This window comes from Lacerta agilis, chromosome 3 (assembly GCF_009819535.1).
Source record: "Lacerta agilis isolate rLacAgi1 chromosome 3, rLacAgi1.pri, whole genome shotgun sequence".
Lineage (NCBI taxonomy): Eukaryota > Metazoa > Chordata > Lepidosauria > Squamata > Lacertidae > Lacerta > Lacerta agilis.
The window spans coordinates 109,993,274-110,008,234 of record NC_046314.1 but is presented as its reverse complement, the minus strand read 5'-3'; positions in this window follow the sequence as shown (position 1 = coordinate 110,008,234).

The window sequence follows — 14,961 nt, the reverse complement described above, 5'->3', positions numbered from 1 at the left end:
TTGAGTACCTTCTGATGGTAGACCAAGGCTGTCTACCACCAACTGTCTTGCGGAAAGGATCCTGACGACTCAGGTTTTGATATTTGCACTGTGATTGCATTAATTCATGTTGATGTTACTTGCCTTGGTAGAAACTGTCTCCTGAAAGGCAAACAAAAACTGTTTATGCTCACCTGGAAAGATGCCCGCCTCGCCCAAGGCGTGTTACTATTATTTACAAGTTTTCCTGCTCAGCTCAGTGGTGAGGGAAACGCTCTCTGTACATTCTCAGGCGCTCTCTAATTTCCCTCTTCCTCCCTTTGTTCCAGCATCAAGCCCTGGCACATATTAAACCTGCCTTCCCCCCGCTGGTTTTGTATTTGGAGGAAGGGGGGAGAAAGCCCTTTCACAACACAGAAAAGAAATCTCTTACTGAAACCGATTGCAAGCACAAAATTGTTTATATCCTAGATTAAAGTTTAATTTTAGAGTTTAGCTGTAGGGTTAGAATTAGCTTTTGAGTGTGAGTTGCATAGAAGTCGCTGTAATTTGTTTTAAGGAGAAAGTCTTCAGGCAGCTGCGCATAAAATGAGTAGCATTCCTTATTCCCACGGTTGATTTCTGAATGGAAGTGCAATTATTTTTCCCCACCTTCTACCCAGAAGCGAAAACTGAGCCAAAGATAATACCTTACATGCATATCAGCTTAGGGAACCTCTCTTGGAAATATCTATTTATTGTTCACAGAATCCTGATACAAAACCAGAGAAAAGAACCACGCAACATGGCGCATTAATGCTCTCTTTCATGTGAGTACATTTTACCAATTTATTCTATTAATTTGGGAACATTTCTAATCCTCGTATGATGCAAATCAAATGAGCAAAACGAGTTTGCGAGATAGTGGATGAAACGCTCCATTTGAAATATATCTGCTGGATTTTACTTCAGTGATGGCTCCAGAGGGTGGGTGAAGGGCATTGGGTGAGTCCTGTGGTGAGCAAGGAACCCCCAATTTGCTGCTGTTCTCAGTTGCCGTGGGAGGGGGAGGGTGCCAGTTCCAGGTTTTGAAGTGCCCTCAGCCATAATGCTTGCACCGACCCTCTAATCCCAGTGGTGCAGTGGAAAAAAAAATGAATTGCGGGGACTCATAATGACTGCTCTGTAGCCACATCCCTAAAGGCAGCCACTGCCATGCCTCCAACAAGACTCCAAAAACGCAGGTATCGCTCACTCCTAGCCTTAGGCTGCAATCCTACTCACGCTCCTCAAAGTAAGTCTTGCTGAACTCACTGGGATTAACTTTCCCCCAGACCCTCCAAATGTCCCTGTTTTCCAGGGATTTACAGAAGTCATCCCAGTTTCTGATTTGATCATGGAATGTCCCGCTTTCCCTTAGGACATTTTCATCAGAGAAATGCTGGAGGGTATGAAATAGGACGTCCCAAGGGCATTGTTGTTGTTGTTGTTGTTGCTGCTGCTGCTGCTGCTGCTGCTGTTGTTGTCATAGAATCATAGAATCATAGAGTTGGAAGAGACCACAAGGGCCATCCAGTCCAACCCCCTGCCAAGAAGGAAACACCATCAAAGCATTCCTGACAGATGGCTGTCAAGCCTCTGCTTAAAGACCTCCAAAGAAGGAGACTCCACCACACTCCTTGGCAGCACATTCCACTGTCGAACAGCTCTTACTGTCAGGAAGTTCTTCCTAATGTTTAGGTGCAATCTTCTTTCTTGTAGTTTGAATCCATTGCCCCGTTTCCGCTTCTCTGGAGCAGCAGAAAACAACCTTTCTCCCTCTTCTATGACATCCTTTTATATATTTGAACATCATATCACCCCTTAACCTTCTTTTCTCCAGGCTAAACATACCCAGCTCCCTAAGCCGTTCCTCATAAGGCATCGTTTCCAGGCCTTTGACCATTTTGGTTGCCCTCCTCTGGACACCTTCCAGCTTGTCAGTATCCTTCTTGAACTATATTGCCCAGAACTGGACACAGTATTCCAGGTGATTGTCATTCTTCTTCTTCTTCTTCTTCTTCTTCTTCTTCTTCTTCTTCTTCTTCTTCTTCTTCTTCTTCTTCTTCTTCTTCTTCTTCTTCTTCTTCTTCTGGAACTCAGTTCCTGCACCTCTCAGGTGGGCGCCACTGCCATTATAAGAGAACAAGGGAGGCATTCATGGTGAGTTCCGACACCTCTTTTTCTGGATGAAAATAGCACCGGACCTCCCTATTTTCATCGGAGTAATGTTGGAGGATATGTCTTCCTGTGCCTTCTCCACAAGAGTTCCAGAGGGCAGCAACACGAGAACAGGCTTTTTTTTCTGCAGGGGCTCCCCATTTGTGGAATGCTCTCCCCAGGGAAGTTCACCTGGTGACTTCATTACACACCTTCAGGTGCCAAGCGGAAGCCTTCCTATTCAATAGGCCTTGGGCTGATCAACATCTTATACCCCATTTAAATGTGTTTGTGGCAGTGGGGAGGGTGTTATTGGTTTGTGGTATTTTTCCCTGTTCTCGTTTTTATTATATATTTTGTGTGTTTTCCCTCCGCTCTCATATTTTAATGTTGTGAACCGCCCTGAGATCTACGAATGCAGGGCGATGTACAAATTTAATCAATAATAGTAATAATAAATAATAGGCATTTTTATTTATTTAGGGAACTTTTAAATGTTTTATTGTTTTATTGTATTTTTTATATTCTGCTGGGAGCCACCCAGAGTGGCTGGGGAAACCCAGCCAGATGGGTGGGGTATAAATAAATTATTATTATTATTATTATTATTATTATTATTATTATTATTATTATTATTATTTGGGGCACATGGTTCTCTTCCTTCCCATTTTAACCTCACAACAACCCTGTGAGGTAGGCTAGGCTGAGAGACTGTGACTGGCCCAACGTCACCCAGTGAGCTTTGTCATTTATCTGTAAACGGCATTGAGTGCCGTCAGGGGGGAAAAAGGTGGGTTATAAACAAATAAACAAATAAATGCCAAGTAGGTATTTTAACCCTGGTCTCCCAGGTTCTAGTCCAACACTTTGACCACTTCACCACACTAGTTTTGTGATGGCAGTTTAAATTCTGGAACCATTATGTTATATTAACCTTAATCTGTATTAGTAACCGACACCGCCCAAAAAAGCCTGCCTCCCCCCACTTCCACAAATTACATGAGCATGTGAGTTTCCAGTACCCAATTTTGTAGCCAAAATATGCATATATTCATATACTGATATGTATAGATAGATATAGAAATGCAATCACTGGGTTGCTATTAAGCTTCAATTCCAGATATTTTCTTGTCAAGCCAGGAAATGACATGAGGGTGGGTGCAAAAAAAAGGCAACATATTTATATCAGATGTGGTTGGTTGATTTCTCTCTCTCTCTCTCTCTCTCTCTCTCTCTCTCTCTCTCTCTCTCTCTCTCACACACACACACACACACACAGAGCACCCACCCTCTGATTATTGATGCCAATCACATCTTTCCAGCTGCTAGAAGAATTTAACAATCAATACTCTCAGAATATTCATTTAACCTATGAAGCAGAGGTGAACGCCTGCATCCCGTTGTGGGATGTCATGGTCACTAAAAAGAAAGGAAAGGGGGGGAAACCTCTGCCATTTCCCAAGGCCTGTTCCATATATAAAGAAGCAACGCTCAGAGCAGAGAGCATCAGAAATAGATCGCGTTGTGTCTCCACTAGCTATGCCTGAAGAAGCGCTTCAGAGATCTGCAGCCTTTCTGGCACCGCCTTGAACACTGGCAGGCGCGAGTGTGATGGGCAAAATGTCTTGGCAAATTTGGGAAGGAGACTTCTTCTGCCAGGACCAGCTCTTTGGTCAGATGCTTCTGACTAGGCCTGGGAAGACTTTGGGCTCATGGGCTCTACTTTGGATGTTGGTGTTGTTCATACTACTTTTATTAGGACCTTGAGACCCACCAGCCAGAGCGAGGTGCAAAGGAATGGCAAAGGATGGACTATGGTGGCTGAAAGGGCAGAAGGAATTCCATAGGAATGTGGGCAGAGTGCTTTATACTGAGTCAGCCATTTGGTCCATCTAGCTCAATACTGTCTGCACTGACTGCCAGTGGCTCTCCAGGGCTTCAGGCTGGGGTCGTTCTACCCCCTTCACATTCCCCGTGTGCAGTCATGGGTTTGTTGTCTATCACATGACTGGGTATGTGTTTTGATTCCACAGGAATGGGATGTGACGAAGACAGGATGTTTGTCTTACTGTGTTCCCTGAAGTGGGAGTATTGTCCTTTGTCCTTTCTCTTTGGTGTCTGATGCTAGAGCGAGAGGGAGCCATGTTGCTCTGTACTCCATGTGTGTTTATATGTAAATAAAGTAGATTATCCAAAATGCTGAGTTGCTGAGGTCTGTTACACAACTAAGTGTGTGCTGATGTCTTCTGGCATCAGTCACTGTGATGTTCAGGCTGAGGAATGCTTGAGAAGCTCCTGAACGATATCCCAGGAGGGAGGGAACATGCCAGTCGGGCATGTGTGTCTGCCAAGGTCCTACTTGTGAGTAGGACATTTCCTGAAACACTTCACTGAGAAGATAGATGGTTTTCTAATCCACTCATTGGAAATCATAGCCCTGGGAGGGGAATATAGGAGACTCCTAAGAACTCTCAGCACCCCAACAGACTGATGTGGTCCAGAAGAAAGCAGAGCAATATGGTGGGCATAAAGGAGGTGTACAAGATGCAATCCAACCATCTCAAGGACTCCACTCTAGATTTGTGTGGTGTTTACTCCTTTGCCTTCTCTCCTTCCCAAAGATATCCCACAGAGTAGTGGAGCTATAGGACCAGAGTTTTCCTTCACCTAGATGGGATCCTTCTGCCCCTCACTTTTCCCTGCAGCACGTGCAGAAACCACCTTCTTGATCGTTGGACCCATTATTGGTCTCGTCTTCTCAATCCGCCGGAAGCCTGTCTTTGTATGCAGAGGAAGTCCCTAACTCACCAAGGGTTTGAGACCCCTTGGCTACCCTCACCTGGTTTAGCCAGCCAGCCAAAGCCATTTCCTGAAGTGTGGCCACTGTCACACGCTGACAGCTTCTAGGAGCCACGGGTGACAGCTGAGTGCAGAGTGGGGACCAAAGGTGGCCAAACTAACCCACAAGGAGCATGACGTGTCCTCCACCAGAGGTACCACCCCTCTCCGAGACCCCGTCATTCTATGGGGGAAGAAGCAGTGACCTGGTATGATAGCTTCTTTAGGATGCAGATGCAGCTATTGAGAACTTTCTGGGCAGCTAGAAACATATGAAGTTGCCTTAGAACAACACAGACCCTCAGTCCATCTGCCTCAGCACGTACTGCCAGTGCCCTTCAGATGGGCTTCCCCAGTCCTACCAGGAGATGCCAGGGCCGTTCCCTAAACTGAGAATTCAGTTTGCTGCATAGCTCCGAGGCTTTGCTGCCGCTTCGCTGTGGCGACATGTACACCCTTGATTGCTCACTGAGTTTCTTTCCCCTGTTTGCGATGTACTATTATTAACGTTGCAGCGAATCCTCGCAGGTGGGAGGGCGGGATCCAAATGTGCCAAACGACAATGAAATACTGCCTATTTTTAGAGTTCCCCCAAGTTGAAAGGTCGGCTCTTCCCACAGCTGGGACGACACGCCAAAACTGAGTATCTGTCCTCCCTCAGGAATTTCTGCATGTCTTCTGGAAGCTGTTTTAAGCTTTCCTCAAAAAAAGAAAAAGAAAAAGAAAAGCCCTGTCTACATTTCACCTGAGTGGGAACCTTTGGGGGCCTTTCGACGCTCAGGCGAAATTCAGCAACAACTCTGAACATCTCACTTCTTCACTCCCCGGCATCTGAGACTCGCCGCCGCTCTGCATTTGCTCTCCACCCTGCCGCCCCCCCTCCAAGTACGTTCCCTTCATGTCACTCATGTGAACAAGATGCTTCACTGGTTGGTCGCAGGCCAAGGCTTGTTGCTGTATTCATTGGCAGCCTGGTGGGTGTAGCTGAGGCCAGGTGGCGTGTGAGAAAGATGGAAGAGCCAGCTCTCGTGTTTTGACTTGCAGATCTGGTTCAGGTTCTTCTGAGCGGAGGCCCAACTGTGAAACCCTGGCGATCGCCCGGATGAAAAGCTTAAAATAGCGAATCCCGGACTGGGATTTGTGACCTGCCAAGGCTTTCGGGAGCTGAGCCCTCATGTTTCATGCTGTGAGGGATGCTCTCGACTCGGCACACCTCCACCTGTTTTCTAAACGGCGGGAAGCGTGAACTTTGTCCTTGTCTTTGCAAAATCTTTTTAAGCAGCTCGAGAAACGGAAATGAAAGAGAGCCGGCAAGCGGCGAACTGGCTGGAGCGTCAAGCTTGTCTCTGGGAAGTCCCAGTTCAAATTCCTCGTGTGGCCACAAAGATTACGCAGTGGCCTTGCGGTACAGACAGCCAGAAAGCCTGAAAGAAACATCACCTGTTGTTTCAAAACTCTTCCAGATTCCTCAGGGCATTTCATGGGGACCAGAGACCTCGAAATGTATAGCCAGCTTTTTCAAAAATTTTTTTTATAGATTTGTTAACAGCAAAGAAGTGCAAACGTGGCAGAAAGAAAGAAAACAAAGAATCAAAAATTTAAACCATAGAGCAGCTCCAAAGGGCTAATAAAGTATTATTTAAAGTGTGGCTAAAAGAAGTGGGACGCGGGTGGCGCTGTAGGTTAAACCACAGAGCCTAGGGCTTGCTGATCAGAAGGTCGGCGGTTCGAATCCCCGCGATGGGGTGAGCTCCCGTTGCTCAGTCCCAGCTGCTGCCCACCTAGCAGTTTGAAAACACGTCAAAGTGCAAATAGATAAATAGGTACCACTCTGGCGGGAAGGTAAACAGCGTTTCCATGCACTGCTCTGGCATGTGCGGGTGCAGCAGCAGAGACAACCCAGTCTCGCTCCTGCTGCTGTGCCTGCACCATACTGACCTCCCCGCTGCCCCACCTGCCTGCCTTGCCCCCTCAGTACCCCTCAGCCACATCAGTGCTGTGCTACTGACCACTGGTGGGCCCCTCCGCTGGCCTGCTGTCTGGGGCCTCTGATATCACAATTGGGTGCTGCAAGGTTCTTAGAGGTCAGAGCAGCTGTCAGCACAGAGTCTATTTTCTTTTATTATAAAGCTGGGCTGAAAAGTTACATAAATTATTATTATTATTAACTATGCATTAGGTGGGTGTTCTCAAAATCGCCTCCCTCCCTGAGCATTGGGAGGGGAAATGAATTGCTCTGAAATGTGGCTGTGTTTATTTAGCTGCATGCCCTACACCACCTTGCAAGGCATCTGAGAGTTTCAATATTTGACATCTGATGGGAGGGCGTTCCACAGGGCAGGTGTGGCTACTGAGAAGGCCCCCTGCCTGGTGGTGCAAGGCTCTCTCCACAGCATCCCACTTGCTCTACTTTTGGGAATGTCTTGCATCATACATGCGGCACCCAGGATTTTCTGGGCAATGCAACTGGCACAGAAGAAAGAGTGAAAGGCTTTCTCCATAGTTCCTGGAACGCCTTAGAAGTGATTCCATGGACTTTGCATAACATTGCTCCTAAGGCTGGGATGTAAGAACGATTTTGGCTGCTGGGCCTGTTCTTTATCGCCACCCCACCCTCCGGGCCAACTCTGATGGTTGGGTGGGGCCACCCACCCATTAGTCACCTGACATCATGATCACATCAGATGAGGCGGACAGTCCCACTCACCTATCAAATGACTGACAGGCTGCAGGAGGTGGGTCTCAGCGCCCTTAGCAAACTACAGCTCCCAGCATTCTCTGGGGGAAGCCATGATTGTTTAAAGTGGTTTCATAGTGCTTCAAATGATGGCCAGTAAGTGGAGGTCAGCCAATGAATCAGGCTGGCAGAAGATTTAGGAAAGCCCAAAGACGGGTTTTCTTCACACAAGGCATTTCCGAGCACAATTCAAAGTGTTGGTGCTGACCTTTAAAGCCCTAAACAACCTCGGCCCCAGTATGCCTGAAGGAGCGTCTCCACCCCCATCATTCAGCCCAGACACTGAGGTCCAGCTCCGAGAGCCTTCTGACGGTTCCCTCACTGTGAGGAGTGAGGTTACGAGGAACCAGGCAGAGGGCCTTCTCGGTAGTGGCGCCTGCCCTATGGAACGCCCTCCCATTAAATGTCAAGGAAATAAGCAACTATTTTACTTTCAAAAGACATCTCAAGGCAGCCCTGTTTAGGGAAGTTTTATTGTTTAATGCTGTATTGTGTTTTTAATATTCAATTGGGAGCCGCCCAGAGTGGCTGGGGAAATTATTATTATTATTATTATTATTATTATTATTATTATTATTATTATTAGAGTAAACTCATTGAATTCAATGCCATTCATTTCAGAGCTATCCACCAAGAAGAAGCCTATCAATGGCCATGAGTCCTGAGATGGTTGGCCATGCAGGGCTGCCCTCCAGCATCGTCTGCAGCATCGTCGAAGGACAGCCGTCTTTTCAAAGAAATCCTCTGTAGGCAGCGACCATTTTAGGCATGTCCAATTGACGTGTGATCACCAAATGTGGGGGGAACAGGGGCAGGGCCTAACAGGGCAGGCCACTCATATACACGCTTTGCTGACATGTGCAGGGACCGCGAATGGAACCCCCACATGAAATGGTCACCACCTGTGCTTGAAAGGCCACCCCGTCTAAGCCTGGTTTAAGGATAAAGGATCTTGAGAAGGCCTGGAAGTTACAAATCCAGTTATCTCCAGGACAGTAGACTGAGCAGGCAAACAAGTCACCTGGTCACACTCTTCTCCGCTCACCTCTCTATTTAAATGACAGCCAATATTTCTAACTATGCACCACATACCATATTCGGACATGCAAAGGTTATGCAAACCTGCACTCCCTTTCTCCCTCTTTTCTTGGCAATGCACCTCCTATTTCTCAGCCCATGCATAGGAGGCCGTGAGAGGTTGATGGAGCCTCCATGCTCAGGGATAGCATACTGGAAGATACACACTATGAAAGGGGTTTTGCTTGTGGGATTCCCAGGGGCACCTAGCCTGACCATCCTGTTGTAAATCGGATTGCTGGGCTTTGGTGACTGATCTAGCAGGGCTCTCCATTAGGAATTAGAAATTCCATTAGGAATTTGATTCTGCTAGTATTTAAAAGCAAATCTGCGTAATTTGCACAGCCGTCTTTTGAAATTCACATTTCTCTGAATTTTGCAATGCAAAATGCAGTTCCCCAGCCAAAGGAAAAGAAAAGAAGAAAGAGAGAGAGAGAGAGCATCCACTAAGATAATGTGTCCCTAAAAATGAACACATTAGTGAAAATAACATGCACAAATGCATCATTTTAGGGGGATTGACTTTTCAAAAATGTGTATATTAGGTAAAATTACATGCAAATGTGAATATCGGGGAAAATTTGCAGTCAAATGCTGATGAACTTTCCCGAGGACTTTTAAACAAACAACAAATCACTAACTGACATGGAAATACGACAAGTTGCACTTGAGGCTGAAAAATTGAAAGAAACTGAAATTGACAGATTTGCCCCTTCTCGTTCTCCTTCCGAGTCAATTCTTCACCTTCGGTCTAGTTGAGACCCTTTGCTGTTGCTTTGAAACACTGTTGTCACCTGTTTGCAGAGCTCCTTCAAAAGGGAATGTCTGTGTTAGGCTACCACAGCTAGTCAAAATGTTTACTAGAACTACTTAATAGAAAAATCAATTGCAAGGGCTGATTGGCTGATTTCAGCAAAGGAGATGAGGGGCTGATTTTTTTTCAGCTTTAGAAGAAAGAAAGAAAGAAAGAAAGAGAATTTCGAACAAACTCTACCTTACAAAAGTGAATGGAATGGAATAAAGGTTACGGCTCTGCTGATTTTTGAGAGTTGTGGGGTGTTAGATGTCTGTTGTCGCGAGGGCACTGTATCCCTATAAAGCAGCTGTGACTGGGTCCTTGTTTAGTGGTATATTCTTAGGTCTTGAACCTGATTTATGGCTGTCAGCTTCTCCCTCACTGTGTTCTGACAAGCTCTGCAGCCAGTAGAATAAACTTGTTCAAGCTTGAAGTGACATTTCTGTGCTGTTAGGGTCCCCCTCCTCCTCCTCTCCCACATTCCTCGAGAAGAAACTGTTCCAGGCTTGTGCCCAGTGCTTCCACTGGATGGAAAGAATGCTCGTCCAGGACCCGCAGCCTGCAAGGAATGCTGAGTCTCCAGCTTCTGGGAGGGAGCTGGCATTTTTTGGGTGGTGGTGGTGGTGGATAATTTAACCCCCCTGCCACTTATTCATAGAAATCTATATGTACTCCTATTTACCTGTGAAAGTCCCTTTTCCCAAGGTGTGTCTCTTGGTCCCTGACACCAGCATCCTAACCACGATGGCAAATTACTCTGGCAGCCTAACTCATTGCCATGAGCCCTGAAATGTCGTATGGATAATGGTTGGGTTGTCAGGCCCTGCTATAGGAGAAAGATGAGAAGGAAGAACCAGAGGAGGAGGTTGGACAAGCAGAACCTGGGTTAGAGGAGGCGGGATCTTGTCTTTCCACCTTCATTTTGGAACGGGGAGCCGGAATAACACCTCTCCCCTTTGGCCTTCCTGCAGAGGAGAGAGCCTCAGTGAAGACTGGCAGGTGGAAGGGGTGGCAACTTGAATAAATTATTGAGAGGGGGCAGGTAAACCCCACCCTACATAATCAATCACATGACAGGGTGCACCCACATCATTTGAATGGCAGTGCCCATCAACTTTGGGTGTGCGTTTCAGACTTCCTCCCTAGTCACCCACATCACTACCCCATCTTGCCACCTGGTCTCGCAACCACTGTGCTTTCTGTGCTGCCACCTTATCTGCTCTCCATGACCTTGTGCTGAGAGGATGAATGCTTTCCAATGACAGTTAGTCTGTTAAGTCTCTCTCTCTCCCTGTTGTCCTCCTCCTAGCTGTTCCCCACCCAGTTCTTCTCAGCTTCTGCCTTCTGAACTAGGCCCCTCTGCAAACCACTGTTCCAAATCTATACTGTTCTCCTGCTCCCGGGAAGATTCAGGATCCTGATCAGGTGGAGGGGGAGGCTCCCAACATTCCTCCTCCGTGCAGCCCTCCTCAGCACGGTCCCTGACAAGGAGCCGTCAACTTATGTGGGGAGTGAGATGCCCTTGGCCCCTAGGAGTTGGCTGCTATGGTGGGTGGGCTTTGGTCAGTTGGGTGGGGGAGTCTGAACAGGAGGGTGCAACCTTGTCGCCTAGAGCCAGGCACTGCAGATGGGAGCAGAGGCCCCCCCACCGCCCAGATGGAGTGCCCATTTGCAATCTTGACACACTTGCAAGTTGAGAGAGTCTCCTTGCTCTGCAGGGGTTTGGACCAGATGACCCTTTGGGTTTCCTCCAGCTCCACAATTCTATGGTTCCAAGTGAGTGTACCATGTCCTATCTTTAAAAGCTGGCGGGAGGGTTGAGAAACTTTGGGACATCTTCACTGCTTCCATCACTTGCGAGTCCAGCTCTGAACTTTTTGCCCTGCTCTGGAATGCCTGGACTTTGACTCCTGAGCCCTGGGTCTGTTGCTAAGCCTATATGTGCCCGAATAAATAGATCTCTAATTAATTAAATAATTATTGCATTTATGGGCCGCCCTTCACCTGAAGATCTTAGGGCGGTTCACAAGTAAGAACCTCTGTCTGCATATTTTCGGGTGGGACCCTAGACATCCACCCCTACTGAATCCACATGTTGTGCTACAGGATTTGTCCATGAGAATGTTGGCATTACTCTAGGACCGTTTCTCTGACGAGAGAAAGCCTGCGATGATTCTATGCCTATAAATTCCCGGAGACTCTTCCGATGCATAACCGTGGGCAAGGATTTGGCACACCGGTAGTCATGCAACAGTTCAGACATATAAAGAGATGACACCTGCCCCGTAAAACTGATATCATAGGAGGAGGAGGAGGAGTTTTCACAAAGGCCATATTAAACCGCGTACAGAGGAGAGAAATGATGTTGACATCCTCCTCCTCAGGCTTGTAAAACTGAGACCTGCTTGCTGCAAGCGGCGGTAAGTTTGCATTTTAATAACAGTAATTAGAAACACCTTCAAGGGAATCTGGAGCTCTGCTGGTTCAGCAGTTTACGTCTGGACAGGCAGCAGTCGAGCCATGGGAGAGAGCGAGGTCTACCACGCGATGTGCTTTGCGCAAGGAAAGGGCAACCGAAATGACCAAACGCTAACCATTATAACTGTGTCTGCCCTGGCCAGAGGCCGTGTTTCTTCTGAATGCCAGTGCATGGAAACTGCAGGAGGGGAGAGGGCTCCTGTGTTTGGGTTCCGCTTGCCAGTTTCCTCACAGGGATCTGGTTGGCTACTGTGAGAACAGGATGCTAGATGGTCCCCTGGTCTGATCCAGCAGCCTTTTCTTATGTGCTTATTGCTGAATTGCAGAAGTTGCTCTCACTAGATGTAGCAAGGGACAATAAGGTGGGTGGCTATAAAACAGGATCAGACCGATTCATGGAGGACAAGGCTTTCAACATCTAATAGCCACCATAGCTAATTTGCTTCCTCCACTGTAAGAAGCAATGCACACCTGTTGTTGTGAATCACAAGCGAGGAGTTGCAATTGGGTCTTGTGTGTGGGTTTCTATGCAGGCATTTGCTTGGTCACTGCAAGAACGGAATGCTGGTCTACATTTGGGCAAAAGAAATGAAAGGCACAAATACAGGATGGGTGACACATGGCTTGAGAGCAGTACATGTGAAAAGGATCTAGGAGTCTTGACATGAGTCAACAGTGTGATGCAAGCAGCTAAAAAAGCCAATGCAATTATGGGCTGCATCAATAGGAGTATAGTGTCTAGATCAAGGGAAACAAAATAGGAAACAAAATAGGAAATTCTTTCCAGTAGCACCTTAGAGACCAACTGAGTTTGTTCTTGGTATGAGCTTTCGTGTGCATGCACACTTCTTCAGATACACTGAAACAGAAGTTTCAGTGTATCTGTATTCCTATTTTGTTTCGACTATGGCAGACCAACACGGCTACCCACCTGTAACTAGATCAAGGGAAGTAATAGTACCACTATATTCTGCTCTGGTCAGACCTCACCTGGAATACTGTGTCCAGTTCTGGGCACCACAGTTCAAGAAGGATACTGACAAGCTGGAACATGTCCAGAGGAGGGCAACCAAAATGGTCAAAGGCCTGCAAACAATGCCTTATGAGGAACGGCTTAGGGAGCTGTGTATGTTTACCCTGGAGAACAGAAGGTTAAGGGGTGATAGGATAGCCATGTTCAAATATATAAAAGGATGTCATATAGAGGAGGGGGAAAGGATGTTTTCTGCTGCTCCAGAGAAGCGGGCACAGAGCAATGGATTCAAACTACAAGAAAGAAGATTCCACGTAAACATTAGGAAGTACTTCCTGATAGTTAGAGCTGTTCGGCAGTGGAATTTGCTGCCAAGGAGTGTGGTGGAGTCTCCTTCTTTGGAGGTCTTTAAGCAGAGGCTTGACAGCCACCTGTCAGGAATGCTTTGATAGTGTTTCCTGCATGGCAGGGGGTTGGACTGGATGGCCCTTGTGGTCTCTTCCAACTCTATGATTCTATGATTCTACATGGCTCAATCCACCAAAATCTTCTTATGTCTCGAGTAAATTTGAAATATAGTTATACCTTGGATCTGGAACGCCTTGTGACTCGAACGTTCTGGCTCCCGAACGCTGCAAACCTGGAAGTGAGTGTTCCAGTTTGCAAACATTCTTTGGAAGCCAAATGTCCAACGCGGCTTCCACGGCTTCCGATTGGGTGCAGGTAGGGAGATGAGTTGATGTTGATTGTTTCATAAGATAAGTCCAGTGCCGAGGGCCTTCTGGCGGTTCCCTCACTACGAGAAGCCAAGTTACAGGGAACCAGGCAGAGGGCCTTCTCGGTAGTGGCACCCGCCCTGTGGAACGCCCTCCCACCAGATGTCAAAGAGAAAAACAACTATCAGACTTTTAGAAGACATCTGAAGGCAGCCCTGTTTAGGGAGGCTTTTAATGTTTAATAGATTATTGTTTTTTTAAATGCTCTGTTGGAAGCCGCCCAGAGTGGCTGTGGAAACCCAGCCAGATGGGCGGGGTATAAATAAATCATCATCATCATCATCATCGTCATCATCAAGAGAGTGTTGCTGTGGGAAACCTGCAAGCATGGCATGACTGCAACAGGATGCTTCCCTCCTGCAGTTTCTAGAAACTGGTATTCAGGGGCACAGTGCCTCTCAGTGGCGTGTGGTCAGTGGACTGAGGGGGACAAGGTTAGTCCCCTAAATGTTCCCTGGAACCTAATATATTTATACCCCGCCCATCTGGCTGGCTTACAGCATACCTAAAAACACAATACAACATTAGAAACTTCCCTAAACAGGGCTGCCTTTAGATGTCTTCCAAAAGTCAGAAAGTTGCTTATTTCCTTGACATCTGATGGGAGGGCGTTCCACAGGGCAGGTGCCACTATCAAGAAGGCCCTCTGCCTGGTTCCCTGTAATTTCGCTCCTCGCAGTGAGGGAACCGCCAGAAGGCCCTTGGAGCTGGACCTCAGTGTCCGGGCTGAACGATGGGAGTGGAGACGCTCCTTCAGATATACTGGGCCGAGGCCATTTAGGGCTTTAAAGTTCAGCACCAACAGAAGCCCGGGAAGCTTCCGCTCAGCTTACTGAGAAAGGCATGATGCTCCGGCGCATCCAAAAGCCCTCATGCCACCTTCCCAAAGCACTCCCAGTTTTGCGATGGAGACAGGAGGGCTTCAGCATCCTGTCAGGGCCAAAGGGGAGGTGGCCTTTGGACTGAAAAACATTCCCAACCATTGGGTCGGGGTGACAGAGGGCAAGTTCTGATAAGCGACAGACCTGTCGCTTCTTCTTGACCCCCCTTTCCATTCTCTCGTACATACAATGCAGTCAGAATGAAACTGGTTGCCATGATGGGAGCTTGGAGAAATTATTCCTCAATG